This window comes from Sorex fumeus, unplaced genomic scaffold, assembly GCF_029834395.1.
Source record: "Sorex fumeus unplaced genomic scaffold, SorFum_2.1 ptg000109l, whole genome shotgun sequence".
NCBI lineage: Eukaryota > Metazoa > Chordata > Mammalia > Eulipotyphla > Soricidae > Sorex > Sorex fumeus.
The window spans coordinates 5,482,946-5,501,976 of NW_026606166.1; the positions used below are offsets into that span (position 1 = coordinate 5,482,946).

The window sequence follows — 19,031 nt, forward strand, 5'->3', positions numbered from 1 at the left end:
TTTCAATTTATATTTAATGATGTTCCATATGCCTTTCAGTCTTATTTGGGAGGTAGGATTTCTTTTCATTGACAGTGGAAGGGGACACTCAATATTCTTTAGGGAATTTCTTCCAAAAGACCATTAGCATTGTTTTGAGAAGATAATTTCTTATTCTCAGATATTATATGTCATGTCTCAAAATAATAGCTATTAAAGTAATTAAAACTCAGATTTTCCCAACTTGTGGCGGATCTCATTACTTTTGCTTTTTGTCTTGTTTATGGAGAGTATTTTATTAATTTTGGGGAGCACACTCAGCGGTGGTGCTCAGAGGTCACTCTGGTGGGTTTGGGGACCCTGGGTGGCGTGGGAGATCAAACCTGGGTCAGGGCATCCAAGATAAATGCTTTGTATGCTGTACTGTCTCTCTGACTATATATAGAGTAAGTTAAAGAGAAATAAAAATTCTGGTGACTAGGGTGATGAGATTTTGGATACTCAGGATACCTGAACTTCTGAACTTCAGGTTCAGTAGGGAGTTGATTTTGACCACATTTTCTTTTCAACCTGGAAAAGAATTTCATTGACTTATGAAATTATAAAGCTGTGATTGGGACTTTTGTAAGTTTCTTGGAAGACTAGGGATATAGCTCAGTGGTAGAACATATGTCTTGCATGTGTGAGGTCTTAGGTTTGGTCCTGGCAATAGAAAACAAACATTTTTAGCTCTTTAAAATATATGATTTCTTAAGACATTGAAATAGAAATGAGTCAACAGTTCCAGAGATTTAATTTATTTATTTATTTTTACCGGGCTGGAGCGATAGCACAGCGGGTAGGGCATTCGCCTTACAAGGGGCCAACATGGCCGACCCGAGTTCGATTCCTCCGCCCCTCTCGGAGAGCCCGGCAAGCTACCGAGAGTATTCGATATGCCAGACACAGTAACAACAAAGTCTCCAATGGAGACGTTACTGGGCCCGCTCGAGCAAATCCACGATCAACGGGAGGGCCTTTACTTTACTTTACTTACTATTTTTACCAGTAGCTTTCTGTGTTTCTACTTAGGCCTAGCCTTTTACTTCCTTAAGTGAGCTGATCTGCTCTTGGCACTAAGTACATCATCTGCTGTTTATGGTGATGTGTGAGGCCCAGGGTATAGTGCAGAAAATATATTGTGTTGGGGGCCAGGGAAGGGACTGATGAGCAAGACTTAAAAGCATTTCTGTGAACATTGCTCAAAATATTTCAGTCAACTGGATATCAGATGATATTTAGTGATAATTCTGGTATCTTTTGGGGGGTATTCATGCCTGACATAGACATGGCACAATACATTGTAGTTCAATGCCCCAGAAGTAGCAAATAGGTAAAGGAGAGTAGAATTATCAGTATAAAGCTGAAAGTCAGATTTTAGGACTCACTCTGGAAAACTATCAGGTGGTACCCAAAAAATGAAAATATCTAGCTGAATGTTCATTGTGGGGAGACAAAAATTTATTGACAGTTGTATTGTAGTTTGACCAACTCAGTAGAATCTTAGAGATTAAGTGTTAGCTAACCTCTAAGTTAACCATTAACTTTTACAAGCTGTATCTCATGGAAGCCTATTGAATTCAGAGAGTTTTAAGATGATCTGAGTCAGTACCTACATTTAATGGTGAACCTATAGAAACTATGAATTTAACGAATAGAATCTTTATTGTATGTTTTCATGTTGGTAGTACAACCATGCAGTAAGTTTTAATAATAAACGTGCAAGATAAATATGTAGAGATTCAAAACCTATATCATTTTTTTTTGTATCTGAGTAGAACCAGTGCTTCTAGTTAAAGCCTACCTCCAGAGCATCCATAGTATTATGAACAATTAAGACACACAGACTATAACAGTGAGTTAAACTTAACTGTATGGTGTGTGGGATATTAGCAAATAAAAATCAGCCCAGGGAAGGGAAGTCAAGGAAGAATTTCCAAAGGAAGATGGTCCCTGGGCTAAGGTCTAAGTGAAGAGGAGTCCATAGTTTAATGACTTTGACATTCTAGATGGGGGTGTACAACCTGGCAAAGCTGATGCAAGAACTCAGATCCACCTTCCAGGGATTTGCGGTGGTATCCTTGCCCAGTTGTTCCCCCTGTCTCTGTACTAATTCTGAGCCCTTCTCTAACCCACATAATGCTGGAAGGATGTGCCAAATATGTATTTTATGACATTCCTCCTAAGATAAATATTCTATAATTGATCAAGGGGATTTGTAATATTGGATTCATTCTATAGACAGATCATCCTTCTATTCAGTTTTCCTACTAAGATGCTGTTTGATTAGTTTTGCTTTTTTTAATTGTCTCTCATCTTAATTTCCAAATCGTGTGATTACACATTTTTTTCCATCAGTATTTTGTTATTTTTGATAATTTTCTTTAATTCCTAGTTAGTACTTACCCCTCAGAGTTAGTACTACCTAGATTCTCATTTATAAATGTGATTTTTGGCTGGAAAGTCATATTTATAAAAGAGAGTCTGGATGGATTTGTTTTTACAACTTAAATTTTAAAAAATCAACTGAATACAAATTATGAGTACAGGGTCTCTGCTAGAGGGATTTAGTGTAGGGAGAGGGAAATAGAAGGCAGTTTGCTCAGACTTTCTTTAGGATGTACCCAAGAAGCTTACCTTTTGGGAAGAAGTGGGCTCCTTTTCATCTTGACCACAGAACTTATCTAAAAACTGCCCTTCCCTTTTATTTTCAACCTGGAGATAATTCAGGAACCTTCCCCTCTGAGACTTAGAGGCTCCAAAATTGTTACCAAAGCTGTCAGTAATTCCTGGGCACCTGACCTACATCTGCTGCCAACAATTGCAGGCTCAGATCTAAGAATATTTTGAGGTCCTAATAGACTGCTTAATTCCAGTGTAATAATACTGTTCAAAAAATAATAATACTACTATTCACTTTGGGTCCTTTAGAAATGTGAGATTTTACTGATTCCATTTGCTTTATATAAGTCTTCCAGAAATTCCTTAGTTTTCTTATATTTTGATGAAAGTTTTCTTATTTTCCAATACTGGCAAAGGATATTTTTGTATTCTTATGTTTAGACATTTCATAAGCGAGTTTGAGAGACTGGAGGGAGTTAAGAATATATGTACAGGGGCTGAAGCAATAGCACAGCAGGTAGGGCGTTTGCCTTGCATGCGTCCAACCCAGGTTCGATTCCCAGCATCCCATATCATCCCCTGAGCACTGCCAGGGGTGATTCCTGAGTGCAGAACCCCTGTGCATCACCGGGTGTGACCCAAAAAGCAAAAAAAAAATATGTATAGGCACCATTTTTCATAACTGCCCTTCATTTGAATGATTTTACCAAGTAGGCTACATAGAAAAATATCTTCAAAAGCTTTCAAAACTACATAGTCACAGTTTCACTGTTGGATTGGTCAGTTCCTGTAGATTTGTATTAGTGACAGGGATATTCATTTTTTAGATGCTTCTCAGGATTCAGACATGCAACTTGATGCTACACTCGGAGACCACTGCATTAAGATATCCCACCTGGAGGTACTTGGGGGCTACTCATGCTCAGTGCTCTGGTATTGCTCCCTGCAGTGTTTGGGAATTTGATAATTTCCAGGGAATAATCCCTGGGCACCTGCATTAATAAGTATCTACAATATTTTTGTTTCTTTTTAAACATTGGGAAAATGTGCCTTGAGAACCTTAGAGGGAATAGCTGCTAATGCTTCTAGAATTGAAGGAAATATAGCATCCTTAGGAAAGGAATAAAATATTGGCTGAGGACTTACGTGTTATCATCTCAACCATGGTAAAATGCATATGTAACAGGAAATGGACAGTGATCATTTTTAAGCTTACAGTTCAGTATTTATAGTGCATTAACATTGTCATGTGGCCAGGCTCCAGGACGTTCATCTCCAAAACTGAAACTCTATGCCCATTAAGTAACAGCTCACCATTCCTCCTTTCCCAAAGTCTCCCAAAGGGTAGCCATCATTCTGCTTTCTCTTTCCATGAATTTGACCCTTCTATGCTTCATGTAAATGGAAGTATATAATATTTGTCTATTTGTGACTGGCTCATTTCACTCAGCACTGTGTCTTTAATATTTAGCTATTTGTCTAAATTTCCTTTCTTGAAAGACTTGTATATTATTAACATCTCTGTGTTATTATTGAAGTAGCATGGAGCAAATGAGAAGAGGGATCTTGCTCTAGGCTTACTGCAGGCTCTGTGCTCAGAGAGAGATCACTCCTTGGAGTGCTCTGGGGACTCTATATGGTGCTGGGGATAGGACCAAAGTCGGTAGCATACCAGGCAAGTGTCCTACCTGTTACATTCTATCTCTCCAACCCAGAACACCTTTTCATCCTCATTGCCTTTCCACAATGCCCCAGACTTTCTTTTTTTTTTTTTGCAGTGAATGACTTTGAGCATTTAAAAAAATATTTATTTATTTTAATTGAATCACTGTGAGATATAGTTACAAAACTTTCATGTTTGAGTATCAATCATACGATGATCAAACACCCATCCATCCACCAGTGTACATTCTTCACCACCAATGTCCCCAGTATGCCCCCCTCTCCACCCTTCCCCCTACCTCTCTGGCAGACAATTTCTCTCATACTCTCTATACTTTGGGAATTATGGTTTATAGTACAGATACTGAGAGGTTATCATATTTGGTCCTTTACTTTCAGCGCACATCTTCCATTCTAAATGATCCCTCCAACCATCATTGTCTTAGTGATCCCTTCTCTATTCCAGCTGCCTTCTCCCCCAGCTCATGAGACAGGCTTCCATGTATGGCCCCAGACTTTCTTGCTCTTGTGAACTTCCTTGAACATATCACACTCCATTCCCGTTTCAGGTTTTGCATTTTCTATGACTTCTAACAATAATATTCTTCTGTCTTCTCTGTCTGAAAACTCTTGCTATTAGATTTTGCATTTAATTGACACCAAGGTATTTCAAACTCTGATAAGACTAAGAATTATCAGAAGAGCCTACAGTTTTCCAGAACACATTATCCATAGGTGGGTCCCAGGAATTTGATAGCACAGTGGGTAGGGCGTTCGCCTTGCATGCAGCCAACATGGTCAACCCAAGTTCGACCTCCGCCCTGGCAAGCTACCGCGAGTATCTCGCCCGCACGGCAAAGCCTGGTAAGCTCCCTGTGATATATTCGATATGCTAAACACACTAACAAGTCTCACAGTCTTACTGGGCCCGCTCAAGCAAATCAATGAACAATGGGGTGACAGTGACAGTGACAGTTAGAGATACAGCTGACTTAAAATACCAGTGGTCTGTGTGTGTGTGTGTGTGTGTGTGTGTGTGTGTGTGTTTTAAGATTTCAGATCAAGGTTATACAGAGATCATAAAATCAATTTAATGTTTCATGCTAAGGCTTGAAAATTTTGAAATGGATACAAAATAGTTTATATTAAATTTTAAGGGCAAATATTATTTTATAAAAAAGTCTATTTTAATTATATATTAAATATCTATGTGTGTTTGTGTACATTATTTTACTATATATGTGGGATCTGGGTTTTAAGGTAAATGAATTTTTCTTTGTGGGGTAGGGTGGGTTGGGCTTTAGAATTTTGAAAAATACATACTGTGGAGTTTTACTACATACTTTCATAACTTCCTATAGCTACACTACGATTACAGCCTTCATTGTTTAATTGTACTCTGATTTTAAATTGTTTGCCCTGCTAGACTGTAAACTTGAAAAATAAGAATATGTCTACTCTGATGTCTGTAGGCTCTTTAATATCTAGCACATATATGTGTATTCTTGGAGATCTCGGCCCCGGAACCCGCGTGGCTTTGTCCCTCTGCCAGTACCTTCATGTGTGTGGAGAGTGGTCTCAGCATGGTGGTGGCTGGTCCGGAAGTCTTTGACTGCCGGAGCCCTGGTCAGGGCAGGGAGAAAAGCTCAACCCGCTCCCCTCCAAGGGGCTCTGGCGAGGACAGCCAGGCACGGGGGCAGGAGACTGCACTGTTCTCTTCCGGGAGCTGGTTTTTATAGTCTCTGAGTCTTGGCCGTTGATGGCAGTTGGGGGTCACACCCACCAACTGGCCCCCTGGCGCTGTGTAATCCCATCAATGGCCAAGACTCGGAGACGATAAAAACCAGCTTCCGGAACCACGTGGCCGCATTTGCTGCCGTGCGGCATCTTATTATGACATCTTATTATCTCATTTCTACTTTGGACAAACTTGCAGGCTATCGAATGTAGCCTGCCCACAGGGCAGAGTCTGGCAAACTCCCCTTGGCGTACCCAGTATGCCAAATACCAGTAACAATGATGGGTCTCATTCTCCTAAATAGCCTTGAATATAATCTCAGGGCTAGGATGAAGGAGACGTTACTGGGGCCTGCTCGAGGCAATTGACGAATAACAGGATGATTTGTGATTTGTGATTTGTGATTTGTGATATGTGTATTCTTAGTTAAAATAGTTTTCTTTTGTTGTTGTTTTTGGCCACATCTGGCTGTCCTTAGGACTTTCTGGCTCTTTGCTCAGGGATCACTCCTGGTGGTGCTGGGATTGAATCTTGGGTTGGCTACATGCAAGGCGAGCACCTTACCTTCTGTACTGCCTCTCTAGCCGATATATAAATTTTTATATAAATTTTTTTCCAATAATTTATAGCTAAGATTTTTCTATGTGATTTAAGAACTTTTTTTGGTGGATCCTTTTCGTGTAAATACTTAAATTAGTTGAACTTTGTTTAGTGCCTGGACATGGTAGGTTTAAAAACTTAAGCTGTAGCAGGTGTCTTGACAGTCAAGGTCAGTTTATTGATTTGGCAGTAAGAATCTTGTCCATAATTTGTGGATATGGGGAAAATCTATAAAGGAAACAATCCTGTTTGACAGTATCAAAAGTCTGGCCATGGTTGTGGTTTGACCCAAGATACAAGAAATAAGGAGCATGGTGTCAGTGGGGCATTGGATTTAAAAGCATTAACAGGACTAAAAGTAATTTTGCTTTTTATCATCACACCAGCTTATGCACCTGTCATACCTCCTTACATTCTTTAGCGAGACAATGCTGTTCGGAATCTGTTTTATCTTTATTGATCTCACTGAAAATGTTGAACTGAGTTTTTTTTTCCTTTGTGAAGAAGGAATGTTGTTACAAGTTCTTAAGTGACTTTTTTTTTTCCAGTAATTATAGTCTGACTAAAGGTCACCAAACTCTAAGCTTTGGACAGTGACTTTTCTTCCCTATTTATCATGGATAAAGCATCCTTATAATCAAATGGTAACTGAAATAATTTATAATTTTTAAATCATTCATGAGCTGGAGCGATAGCACAGCGGGTAAGGCGTTTGCCTTGCACACAGCCAACATGGCCGACCCGAGTTCGATTCCTCCGCCCCTCTCGGAGAGCCCGGCAAGCTGCCGAGAGTATCTCACCCGCACGGCAGAGCCTGGCAAGCCCCCCGTGACGTATTCGATATGCCAGACACAGTAACAACAAAGTCTCCAATGGAGACGTTACTGGGTCCGCTCGAGCAAATCGATGAACAATGGGAGGACAATGACAGTGACAGTTTATTTGTTTTTCTCAAGCCATATGTGAGCTTGGTAAATAGCCCTGAGTTAGTTTATACCCAGAAAACTATGTATGTCTTACATATATAGTTTATAATCTATATGTTAGATTAGAAATAATAAGAATGATGGGCTGGAGCGATAGTACAGCAGGTAGGGCGTCTGCCTTGCATGTGGTCGACCCGGGTTTGATTCTCAGCATCCCATATGGTCCCCTGAGCACCGCCAGGAGTAATTCCTGAGTGCATGGGCCAGGAGTAACCCCTGTGCATTGCTGGGTGTGACCCAAAAAAGAAAAAAAAAGAAAAAATCATAAGAATGATCTTAATAATTTCTTAATAATAAAATCTTAATAATTTCTAATAAGAATGATCAGAGACTTAAACTGCTTGCAATTAGTTATTTTAATACTAGTTACTTAAAGGAAGAATCACTTGGCTGATCTTTAGAATATATGCTTGTTATTATAGAACTTAATGCGCAAAATGTTCCAATACTTGAAATACAGGACTTCACTTAATTCTTTTCAGGGTTGGAAGTATTGCTTATGTCATGTTGGCTCAAAGGAAATTAACTTCCCCTAATTCTGGTATCCGGCAAGCTGTTAGAATGCCCTCACTTTTATTTCTTTGTGGTTCAAGTTAACAGATAACCAATAATATTTGACTCTTCGAAATGAGTGAAAGAGAGGAAGTCAACATTGACAGCTCTATTTTGACGCCTATTAAGGCAAGTTTTAAATCTAAGAATGACATACGTAGCAAGGGACTTTTATTATTAGTACTCCTTTAGCCAGTGAACTCCTCGTGAGGTATATGACGGATGGTTGCTGTTTTGTACATCCTCAGACAGACATTTGGTTGCTGTTATCTAATGATAACTTATAAAAACAAGTTCTAAAATTCCCCCACATCTATTGCTAGTTTAATTCTTTGCCATAGACAACCCTCAAAATCGGATAAGAGTCTCTTTCATATCTGACAGTTGAGTATAGCTACAGATTTTCAGTTTTCAAACAAAAAAATAGGTGGAAGTATGTTCAAAATTGATGAGATTTATTCTGAGATTTGTGAAAAATAAACCCTAAAGGTAAAATAAATTTGTTTTGTTGTGCTCAGAATTGATATGATTAATGTTATAGTTATTTACATATTTTGCTTAAAACATGGAACTTTTACTTAAATGATTTCTATATAAATTTATACTGTAGACCATCGTTAACTTATTTTAGTGTTACTTTACTCATGCTGTTTCTCTTTTAGAGATCAAAAATAAAGTAAAGGCCCTCCCGTTGATCATCGATTTGCTCGAGTGGTCCCAGTAACGTCTCCATTGGAGACTTTGTTGTTACTGTGTCTGGCATATCGAATACGTCACGGGGAGCTTGCCAGGCTCTGCCGTGCGGGTGAGATACTCTCGGTAGCTCGCCGGGCTCTCCGAGAGGGGCGGAGGAATCGAACTCGGGTCGTCCACGTTGGCTGCGTGCAAGGCAAATGCCCTACCGCTGTGCTATCGCTCCAAAATAGAACAAACAAACACAAACACTGTCCCATCGATTTGCTCGAGTGGGCCCAGTAACATCTCCATTGTGAGACTTCTTGTTACTGTGTTTGGCATGTTGAATACTCTTGGTAGCTTGCCAGGCTTTCCGAGAGGGACGGAGGAATCGAACCTGGCTCGGCCGGGCTGGCAGCGCAAGGCAAATGCCCTACCACTGTGCTATCACTACAGCCCCCAAAATAGAAATAATTATAAAATATAAAAATGCTTTAAATGAAGTGATTTCATATGTTTCATTATTTTTAGGACATTCTTTTGTTAGATGACTCTGCTCTTTGTACATTCTGATATAAAGACTTGTTTGACACAACTTAGTTACTTAATTTCCTCTCATTTTATTTTTGTGTTGAAGTCAAATGATGGTTTATTTCTGTTACAATCTTTGTTGATCTCATGGAATACTGAGAGTATATATGATACCATGTAATTTTGTCAAATGGCAGAATTATTATTGAGGATATAAGTTAAACAAGAATTACTGCTATTAACATAGTAAAAATTTAAAACTCTACTAATCACTCTACTAATATCTGGAGATAAATTATCTTAGAAATCAACTTTTTATTTCTTGTAGATATGTATAGTATTTTATACAATTGTGAAATCCTTAAATGTTTTGCTTTACAGCAGTATTTAAAAGTAAACAGAATACATTTGCCTTTATATTCTAATTTACAAATTTGCACATAGAATTTACTACCAAGAGAAAATTGCTTGGATGACAGAAATAGAGGTGACAGTCTTCATTTGTGTGTTGTCAGAGGGCACCTGACTCTCCTGGTGAAATGGGGCAGAGTTTCGCTAAGATGGTGGCAAGTATGTGACCTTATGTGGTTATGTAGGCAGCAGTTTTAATCTTTACCTTTCCAAAGCAATTGAGAGTTATCCCATTTTTCATGCCTCTTGTTGAGGACATAGTAACCATCAGAGTGACATTTTTCAAGACTTTGTTTCATTAAAGAGTCAAACTTCTTGGAGCAGGACTGGTAGATAATGAAAAAGAAGGAAAGGTGAATGGAGCAGAGGTACAAGGCAGCTGGGAAATGGGGACATTCTGTCTTGTTTGTTTTCTTCCTTTTATGTTACACTTAAAGTAGGTAGAGAAAAATACACTAGCTGATAACCACTTCAAATATCTCACTGCCTCGCTTTATTACCCTTAATCAGCATTTATAGTCATGTAAAGCATTTATTCTGCATGTAAGAAAATATGTACAAGTACTCTCAGGAATTTTATTTTGTAACATTATAAAGAATTTAATAGGAAGTTTTCCAGAAAGTTTTATCTTAGTCACAAGGTTTCATTTTCACTGGCGTGAAGATAATTTATGTCTGCATGCCTGTGTGTTTTTCTCAAAGGAAGAATGCTTGAAATAAAATTAAACTAATGCCCCTGTGAGCAGGCTGTTAGCACACCTACCCTCAGATTGGCTTCACACGTACACAGTTGAGAGTTGGTAACTATTCCTGGCAACAAATTAAAAGTATTTGGTGTATCAAACACCCTTTTCAGGTTTATAAATGTACAAGTTTATTTCCTTTTTTTCCACTACTTCTGTCAGACCTCATAAGGTATAATATGGGTATTTATATATTTCTAATTAGAACATGTTTAACTTATTTCAGTATCTGTCACATCATGCATGTAGTAGTCAAGTTGTAGTTTATACTGATGAATAGGTAAAATCATATTTTTAAGCCAATGTTTTCTTAGTATTCAGCATGTTATTTCTCTAAACTTAAATTCAATTTTCAGCTAATTCATTATGCAGTTCCCCAGGGTATAAACTACAAAAAATAAGACAGGAAACTAAATAAAGATTATTTCATGTGAGGTGGGATTATTTAGAACTCCTGTCACAAAATCTTCATTCCCAAAGGTCTTTTTCAGTGGTTTAAGATTTCAGTGGAGGTAGTATTTGATTCTTTGGGCATGGGGGTGGGGGGCATTGGAAGTGTGGAGCAGCAGTACAGCAGAAAGGGCATTTGCCTTGCATGGGGCCTACCAGGGTTTGATTCTCAGCATCCCATATTGACCCCTGAGCACCACCTGGAGTAATTCCTGAGCACAGAGCCAGGAGTAACTCCTGTGCATTGCAAGGTATGGCCCAAAAACCAAAAAAAAAAAATAATATTATTAAAGAAAAAATGAGGCTTTGCTTCTGATCATTTTAAAAGTATCTGATAAGTAATAGCTGTATTAAAGTCAATGTCTATTAACTACACCTGTGCCATCTCTCTGACTATTCCTAGTGTCGTTTTTCTCTTTGATGCTGACTACATTTTTTGCTTCCTCTCTTGTCTCTCAATTTTGAATTCTACTCTATAAATCGTGGGTATTGCAAATCTGGGTTTTGTCATCTATAGAGTGTTGAGTTTTGTTATGAAGCTAATTTGTATAGTAGAGAGTTGATTTATCCCATCTTAAAGATTAATGTTAGGATATTTTTTAAGGACAGGGAAGTCATTCTTGATTTTAGATTTAATGGATCTAAAATGATATTTGTTGGAGAAGTGGGGAGTGAGGAGGGTGTTGTGGGAAGAGAGAGGGGGTAGGGGAAAGACAGGGGAGAGAGAGAGAAAGAGAGCAAGACAGTGCCCACTTTCATGTTTGACACGCCAGGGGACACAGAACTTGTAAACCTCTGCCGCAGGCACCTTTATGCTGTGTATATTGTCCAGCCAGGCTATATCAGGCTACACCTGAAGTCCACTTGCTCTACCTGGGACTTGATTCCCACTATTCAAGATCTTGGGTAGCCGTAGCCTCGGGTTGACGTGAGGGATTTGATCCGTGCAGGGAAGGAAAGTCAGTGCTGATCTTGGTCCGGTTTTCCAGGTTCATCTACACTCACAGAAAATAATTTCAGGAGAGTAACAGTGAAGTAGAATAGTTTTATTAAGGGAATGTGCAGTGTTTATTCTACATCTAGGGCAAAATGTTCTTGTTTGATTTTTTGGGGCGAAGGGGATATCACACCTAGTGGTGCCCAGGACTAACTCCTGGCTCTGAGCTCAGGGATCACTCCTCACAGTTTTGAAGGACCGTATGGGGTGTCAGCGATCAAACTCCCAATGACTGCATGCAGAGCAAGCAGACTACCAGCCGTAGTGTGTCTCCAGTTCAACAATATGTTCTTGGTTATTTTTCATTTCTGCGCCATACCTGGCAGTGTTCAGGGGGTTCTCCAGGCTCTGCACTCAAGAATTACTTCTGGTGGTACAAGGAAGACCATACAGAATACCAAGGGTTGAACCCAGGTTGGCTGTGTGCAGGTGAGCAAACTACCCATTGTACTTTCTCTTCAGTGTCCCCTACCCCACCCCAAGCAATATGTTGCAAATCTGTATCTATTCACTCTGACCGTGGGCACAAGATAAGAGGCAGAGTGATTACTTACCTGTAGAATATCTTGTATTGGTTCCCCATGCTCTGTTTCCTCCACGGGGTTATGTGATAAGAACAGACATCACCAAGTATTTGGGGGAAAGAGAGAAGAAGCCCAGATGACTCATGTGGGAGTTCATGCAGGGAGTTCATGCTTGCACAGTGACACCTCTTCTCCTCTAGAGACTAGGGGGAGGATACAGTTGGGGGTATTAAACCAGAGCATGTGAGCCAATGTTTACAGATTCTGTTACCCTTTGAAATGTCAGCACAAGTCAGAGTTAAATTTTTGTACAGCTCCAGAGATATGAGTGTCTTGCTGTTGTTTCCTGATAGTGTCTCTCCACCACAGCTCTAGCCTCTTAAGACCTCACAGTGTAACCTGCAGGTCACTGAGGTCTCTGGGCTCTGGTTGGGACTCCAGCGGTGTGTGCTTAGATCTTTTCCAGCCCCGCCCCCATAATTATATATTTTGCAAAGCTTCCTGGAGTCTCACTCTGTTGGTAATCCTAATATTCAGTCAGATATTTAAGTGATCCCCATGTAGATTTCTGGATTTTCTTTTGCTGTGTTTTTGCTCTTCTGCATTACCCCTCCTTCCACATTGCAGAATCCTCAGCCAACCCAATCCCTGGCTGTTTCCTCTCCCAGTGAGACCTCTGTTCCCTTCTGTCATCACGTCCCTGGACTGTTATTTGGAAAATGCCTTCGGTAGAAAGGCAGGATGAGAGTGACTTTCACATGTTTCTTTTTTCCAGAAATCACAGTGTGACCGATTCAATCCCTGCTTTATGAGTTTCTTACAGTTTAGTTGTTTTTTTACACCAGGGAGATGTGTCTGACACTATGGTAGCCAAAATTGCCAGTTCCTTCTACCATATCTCCAATTATCATGATTTATATTGCCATTGTTACCAACCACCTACCTCTCTGGTTCTTAAAGGATATAAATTCCCTTAAAATTGGTAAAAGGTAAAGGCCCTCCCGTTGATCATCGATTTGCTCGAGCAGGCCCAGTAACGTCTCCATTGGAGACCTTGTTGTTACTGTGTTTGGCATATTGAATACGTCACGGGGAGCTTGCCAGGCTCTGCCGTGCGGGCGAGATATTCTCGGTAGCTTGCCGGGCTCTCCGAGAGGGGCGGAGGAATCGAACTCGGGTCGGCCATATTGGCTGCGTGCAAGGCAAACGCCCTACCGCTGTGCTATCGCTCCAGCCCTTAAAATAAGCAGTACAATATTTCTAGGTGTAAGGACCAATGATTTAATCTATTCCTGAACTGGTAGATATGTACTCCTTCAGAAACCTTCCTGATATTTAAAATGAGTATTTAAAAATGTGCTTCCTATCGATTCTTTAAACTGTGCTCCAGTATCATTTTCCCAGAAACTCCATCCTTTGCCTATATTGCCTTTCCTTTTTGTAGAAGTGCCTTAAAAAAAGAAAAAGCTGCAATTTAAGATATTCTAATTATTGTTACAGTTTCAAAAGGAACTAATTAAACAAAAGAACCCTGGCTAGTAAAAGTTATTATGTTGAACATAGATCTTGTTGTGGGTTAAAAATAAAAAGAACACTACAAATGTACAATCGAACTATTAGAGTGCATTTTTATATTCATGCACAATAAATTCATCTGTAAATAGTCATCCTTGAGACCATTTCTGAAATTGTAGACCCTATCATCATTAAAATAATACTTTTTCTTTGTGATGAAAAATGCCTATAATCTAAAAATTATTTTAATTTCTAAAATAAGTTTGTAAGACAATTTTGTAGATGCAGCTAACTTTTGGTGTTTGAAGGAGGATTCTTTTTCTCTTCTGCTTTATATTTTAAGCCAATTGAAAGATATCAAAAGAAGCCAGGGAGACAGTACAGGGTTACTCTGGAACAACATCCTTGGTGCTCAAGACTCCAGAGCATCACCAGGGGTATTCTGAGTGGCCATGGAACATCTGCCGGGTAGTCCCTACTAGTTGGTAGCACCACATGCCCCAAGCACTGCTGCATCCCAGGCTCTAGCACTAAACCAATGGCTTGTTTGGCACAGGAGTCACCCCAGGGCTTCTTGAGTACCATTTGGGGGGCCCCCAGCCCCTCCAAAGGAAAATACAGGTATCAGAAAAAAATGTGTACAGACTAGTAGAATGCAGGTTGGCTTGTGGCTGTAGTGTCCCCTGGATTGGACTTTACCCTCAATCCACCTCTGGCAGAATTAGAAACCAAGAGGATGGGGATGAAGAGAACGTTCCCCTGGGGGTTGCATGGCTGAGAGAATGGAAAAGAGCCCAGGGCATTGTTCTGTGGGCATTTCTCTTGTGGACAGTTTATCTTTTCAGAGTGTGTGTGTGTGTGTACGCATGTGTGTGTAGGTTATTAGAGATAAGTCATATCATATGATATCCTGTCAAAGATCACTTATAATATGGTCCAAAGACTTGTAAACTGAGGACTGAGTGGGAGTGGGGCAGGGAGCTGGGATAGAGGTGGCCGGATCTCGACATTAGCCTGGACATGGTGAAGCAGCACCACAGCCTTACAGCAATGGTACCAACGCTGGCGCACACAGTGGCACCTCAGGGCAATGGCTCAGGCGGAAACAACTTTTTCAGGAAGATAAATAATTGATTGATCTTGAAAAATTCAGAACTTCTACTGAGATCTTGGTTAAAAGAAGGTATTTTCCCTTTTTAAAGGAAATCTTACATGCATACAAAAAGGCAGTTGGAATTATTCTACGAACAAGTTGAATCCATAAGGCATTATTATGGTTAGTCTGGCACATAAAAAGATAGAAACCTAATACATTCCAAGGTCTCTTCAAGGGTACTTTAAAACAGTCAGCCAGGGCCCAAGAGATCGTGCAGGGCTGAAGGTACTTGCTTGCATGTGGCATCCGGATCCCTGTCCTGGCTTCACATTGCTTGTTCCCCCAGAAACCCACTGGAAGTAAGCCAGTCTCTGGGAATTGTCTTCAAATAAAACTTCCTCCTTATGACTTAAAAGAAATGGACAATGTCAGTTGCCCTTGTCCAGAGGATAAATATTTAGCTTCTGTTTTTAATGAGTGTATAATCCAATGATAACAGCAAAAGCATGAGGAAATAAACAGAAAACAAAAGAGACACGAATCTTATTTTTTTAAATTTTGCAGTCACTGTGAGATACAGTTACAAAGCTTTTATGATTGAATTTTAGTCATATAATGAGGAAACATGAATCTAACTTAAAAAAAAATCCAGTAGCCCTTAAATCAGTCTATTGTTTGAGCAGCTCTGGACTCTCCAGTATTCTGGAACATTCCAGAATGGCATTAAAATTTACTTCATGACCCTAGACCTGTAGCATTAACATAATTAAGATTCTGGTTAAAAATCCACTGTTTGGGGGCTGGAGTGGTAGTATAGTGGGTAGGATGTTTGCCTTTCACGTGGCGGATTCAGTTCCCAGCAACCCATATTGTCCCCTGAGCACCGCCAGGAGGAATTCCTGAGTGCAAAGCCAGAAGTAAATCACTGGGTGTGACCCCAAAAGACCCCTCCCCCCCAAAAAATCCACTATTCCACATCCTTCCCTAGACCTATTGGTTTAGAAGCATCATTTCCCAGATTCCCGAATGATTTAAATGTGTGTTACATTCTGGGAGCTCCAGAAAATTCTGATTGTGGTTATTCAAGCCTAGTCAGATCTAATCACTCTGGCAGTGCATGTAGTGCTCCCCGAGTGCTCCAAACTGGGACATATATTTTCTACCAAAAAAGACAGTGGGGCTGGGACCTGTTTGCTGATTGGGCTTGCTGCAGAAATAGTGTTTTGTTATAGGAGAAGGGAAACTGATCCAGACTATAGTAACAGATATTCAGTAAACTCACTTCCTGCTCTCATGTCTTTGCTCCTAATAATGTAGGAGATATCGCTGGGCCTTTCATCTTTGGTCTCTTAATTCTGTGTCTGCATGTGCCCGTGCACACTCACGTTGCACCATCTGTCTGCCTGACCTAGATATCACAGGCTTGCTTCTTCCACAGCAGGGTTCTTCTGTGTTCTTCTCTTCTAGGTCATCTTTCTCAAGCTTCTGTTAACACATTAAGTATAAGTACACACACACACCTCGCCTAAGTCTGACTTCACTTCCTTGCATGCCTTGTAGAGCTAATGTGTCTTACTTATGCATCTCATTCTCCCAATTAATGATGAATTTTTGGAGTCATCCTTTTTTAAGCTGTAAATTATTTGTCAGAGGCATTTGCATTTATTCAGCCTTTAGATTTCTAATTCTGTAGTGGCTATATGGCTATAGAAGTTTTTTTTGTTTGTTTTTTGTTTTTTTAAAAAACAGGTCAGGAAAGAGTGAGGGTCCTTTGTTTATATTATCGAATTGGAGGCCACACTTGGCAGTGCTCAAGCTTACTTCTGGTTCTGTACTCAGCGATATCTCTTGGAGGTGCTTGGGGCCATCTGTGTGGGGGTTGGCTGCTTGCACGGCAAGTGCCTTAACCTTGGTGCTGTTATTGACCTATTATTATTTTGATGCCCAGATTCCCCAAGTTGTCATCCTGGCTCCTGTTGAGACATATCCTCAGCACTTTTTGATACCTCCTTACTTCCTGGCACTGTCACATGTCCTAGGACCATCTTCAGGAGTTGGACTCTGGAGAAGCTCGGAGTTGTAACATTTTTTTTTTAAGTAGACATGATAGTTATAGAAAACAAGATTTGTTATGCTGCGTGTGCTCATGGTTACTGGCATATCTTTGCTTCTAGGTCATCTCAATGGAATTAGATTTTATGTCTATGTTTTGCTTGTTTTATTTGGGGCCATATCCAGATGTGCTCAGGTATTACTCCTGGAGGTGTTCAGGGGACATATATGGTGCTGGGGATTGAAACCATGTTGGTCACCTGCAATTCAAATGCCCTAATTGCTGTACTAATTCTCCAGTTAAAGCTTCAGAATTTCTATCTGAGTCTTGTGTGGAAGAGAAAATAACTACTGAAGGGAGTTCAGTATTTGGTTATGTTGGCTTTTTTTGATCTATAGTTATATTATTTTCAAAAACTATATTTAAAAGTTGATTACGTTTGTTCCTTATTATTTTTATTGTGATTATGTTGTACAGTTGAATGGATTTGTTTTTCTCTTTATTCCACTTTCAAAAATTAAATTTGTAGCCGTACTTGGTGTCTAAGAGATACCACTTCATCGGCTAAACAGTATTCCAAATGTAGACTTCTCTTACTGTTATTAATAGATAACAGGGCTCTATTGCTATGACTGAGGTGACAGTGCCCAAGAGCTGTGGGAAGAAAATTAAACATGAACTGCTGATAACTTGAGCAGTCATGCCTCAGCTTTCTCCAGAAGATGCTCTTTCTGCAGGTATACAGCATTTTTTTGTTTTATTTATTTATTTTTATTTTTTATTTTTTGTTTGTGGACCACACCTGGTTGTACTCAGGGCTTACTCCTGGCTCTATGCTCAGGGATCACTCTTGGCAGGCTCAGGGGAACATATGGGGTGCCGGGAATCAAACCAGTTGATCTTCTCATGCAAGCCAAGTGCCCTAACTGCTGTGCTATTGCTCTGGCCCCCTGTATTCCATTCTTAGTTGTTTTCCTCTCAGCTTGCTAATTTGGTATATTTCAGACTTGGTTTCAAAACCTAAAATTCTTCAGTAAAGGAAATGGAAAACAATAGCTAACCAAGTACCTTCATTGGACTTTACTAATTTTCAGAACTTATTTACTGCAGTATAATTTCCTCTAGTCTATGTTTGATAACTCTGTTGTATGAAGTCTTAAGCAATCTGACTTTGTCAGCATCATGCCTGCTGGTTTTTGGTCAGTGTTTCATTTCTTTCTGAGCTCTTTGTTTTCCTTGGTACCTGGGCTTTGGTAATTCTTTGGGATCATGTATGTAGTTATGTTCCTTTGCAGGGAAATTTCATTAGTTTTTGTCAGATAATTCTAGACATAATTGGCCTTAGGCCTATTAGTAAAACTAGTAATAACCATCTTGACATATTTTAGACCACCCATTTAGTGTGAGTTCAGACTATAGTGTGGTTTGTGGTTACAAATGATCAGGGAAGAATTTTCCTCTCTATTTTAGTCCCAGGTTTTGAGCTTGGCAATATTTCTAGAACAGCAGGTTGGAAAGTGTGTAACCAATTTGGCCTTACATTGGAAGTCTAGCCTTTGGGTCTCTGGTTTGCCAACAGGTTCTAGTTAGACTCTGAATGATGCCAGGGATTTGTCTTCTGTCCCCTAGCCTTGAAGATCATATAAACCAAAGTTCAAGTCAGTTACATCCAATAAATGCCCACACGGCAAAAGTCAGTTCCAATATTCTGCCTCCCTCTTTGATTTCTTAGTTTTACTTTATGGGGAGGGAGAAGGTGGAAGGCTCTATGATTCTAATTTTTCTGTAGATCACAGAGCTATTTAGGGCAATTTTAAATGTATACCTTATCCAGCAAGAGCTCAGTTTCAGTCCTCAA

At 39.8% G+C, this 19,031-nt stretch overlaps 1 protein-coding gene and 1 pseudogene across 1 annotated transcript in view; one reads left to right on the plus strand and one right to left on the minus strand.

Annotated features, from left to right (window-relative positions):
* LOC130042762 (leucine-rich repeat-containing protein 49) overlaps window positions 1–19,031 on the plus strand; it is a gene marked incomplete at its 3' end in the record, with an annotated part of 83,762 nt that overhangs the window by 39,909 nt on the left and 24,822 nt on the right. The window lies entirely within an intron of this gene.
* Window positions 17,695–17,921, minus strand: LOC130042772 (uncharacterized; annotated as a pseudogene).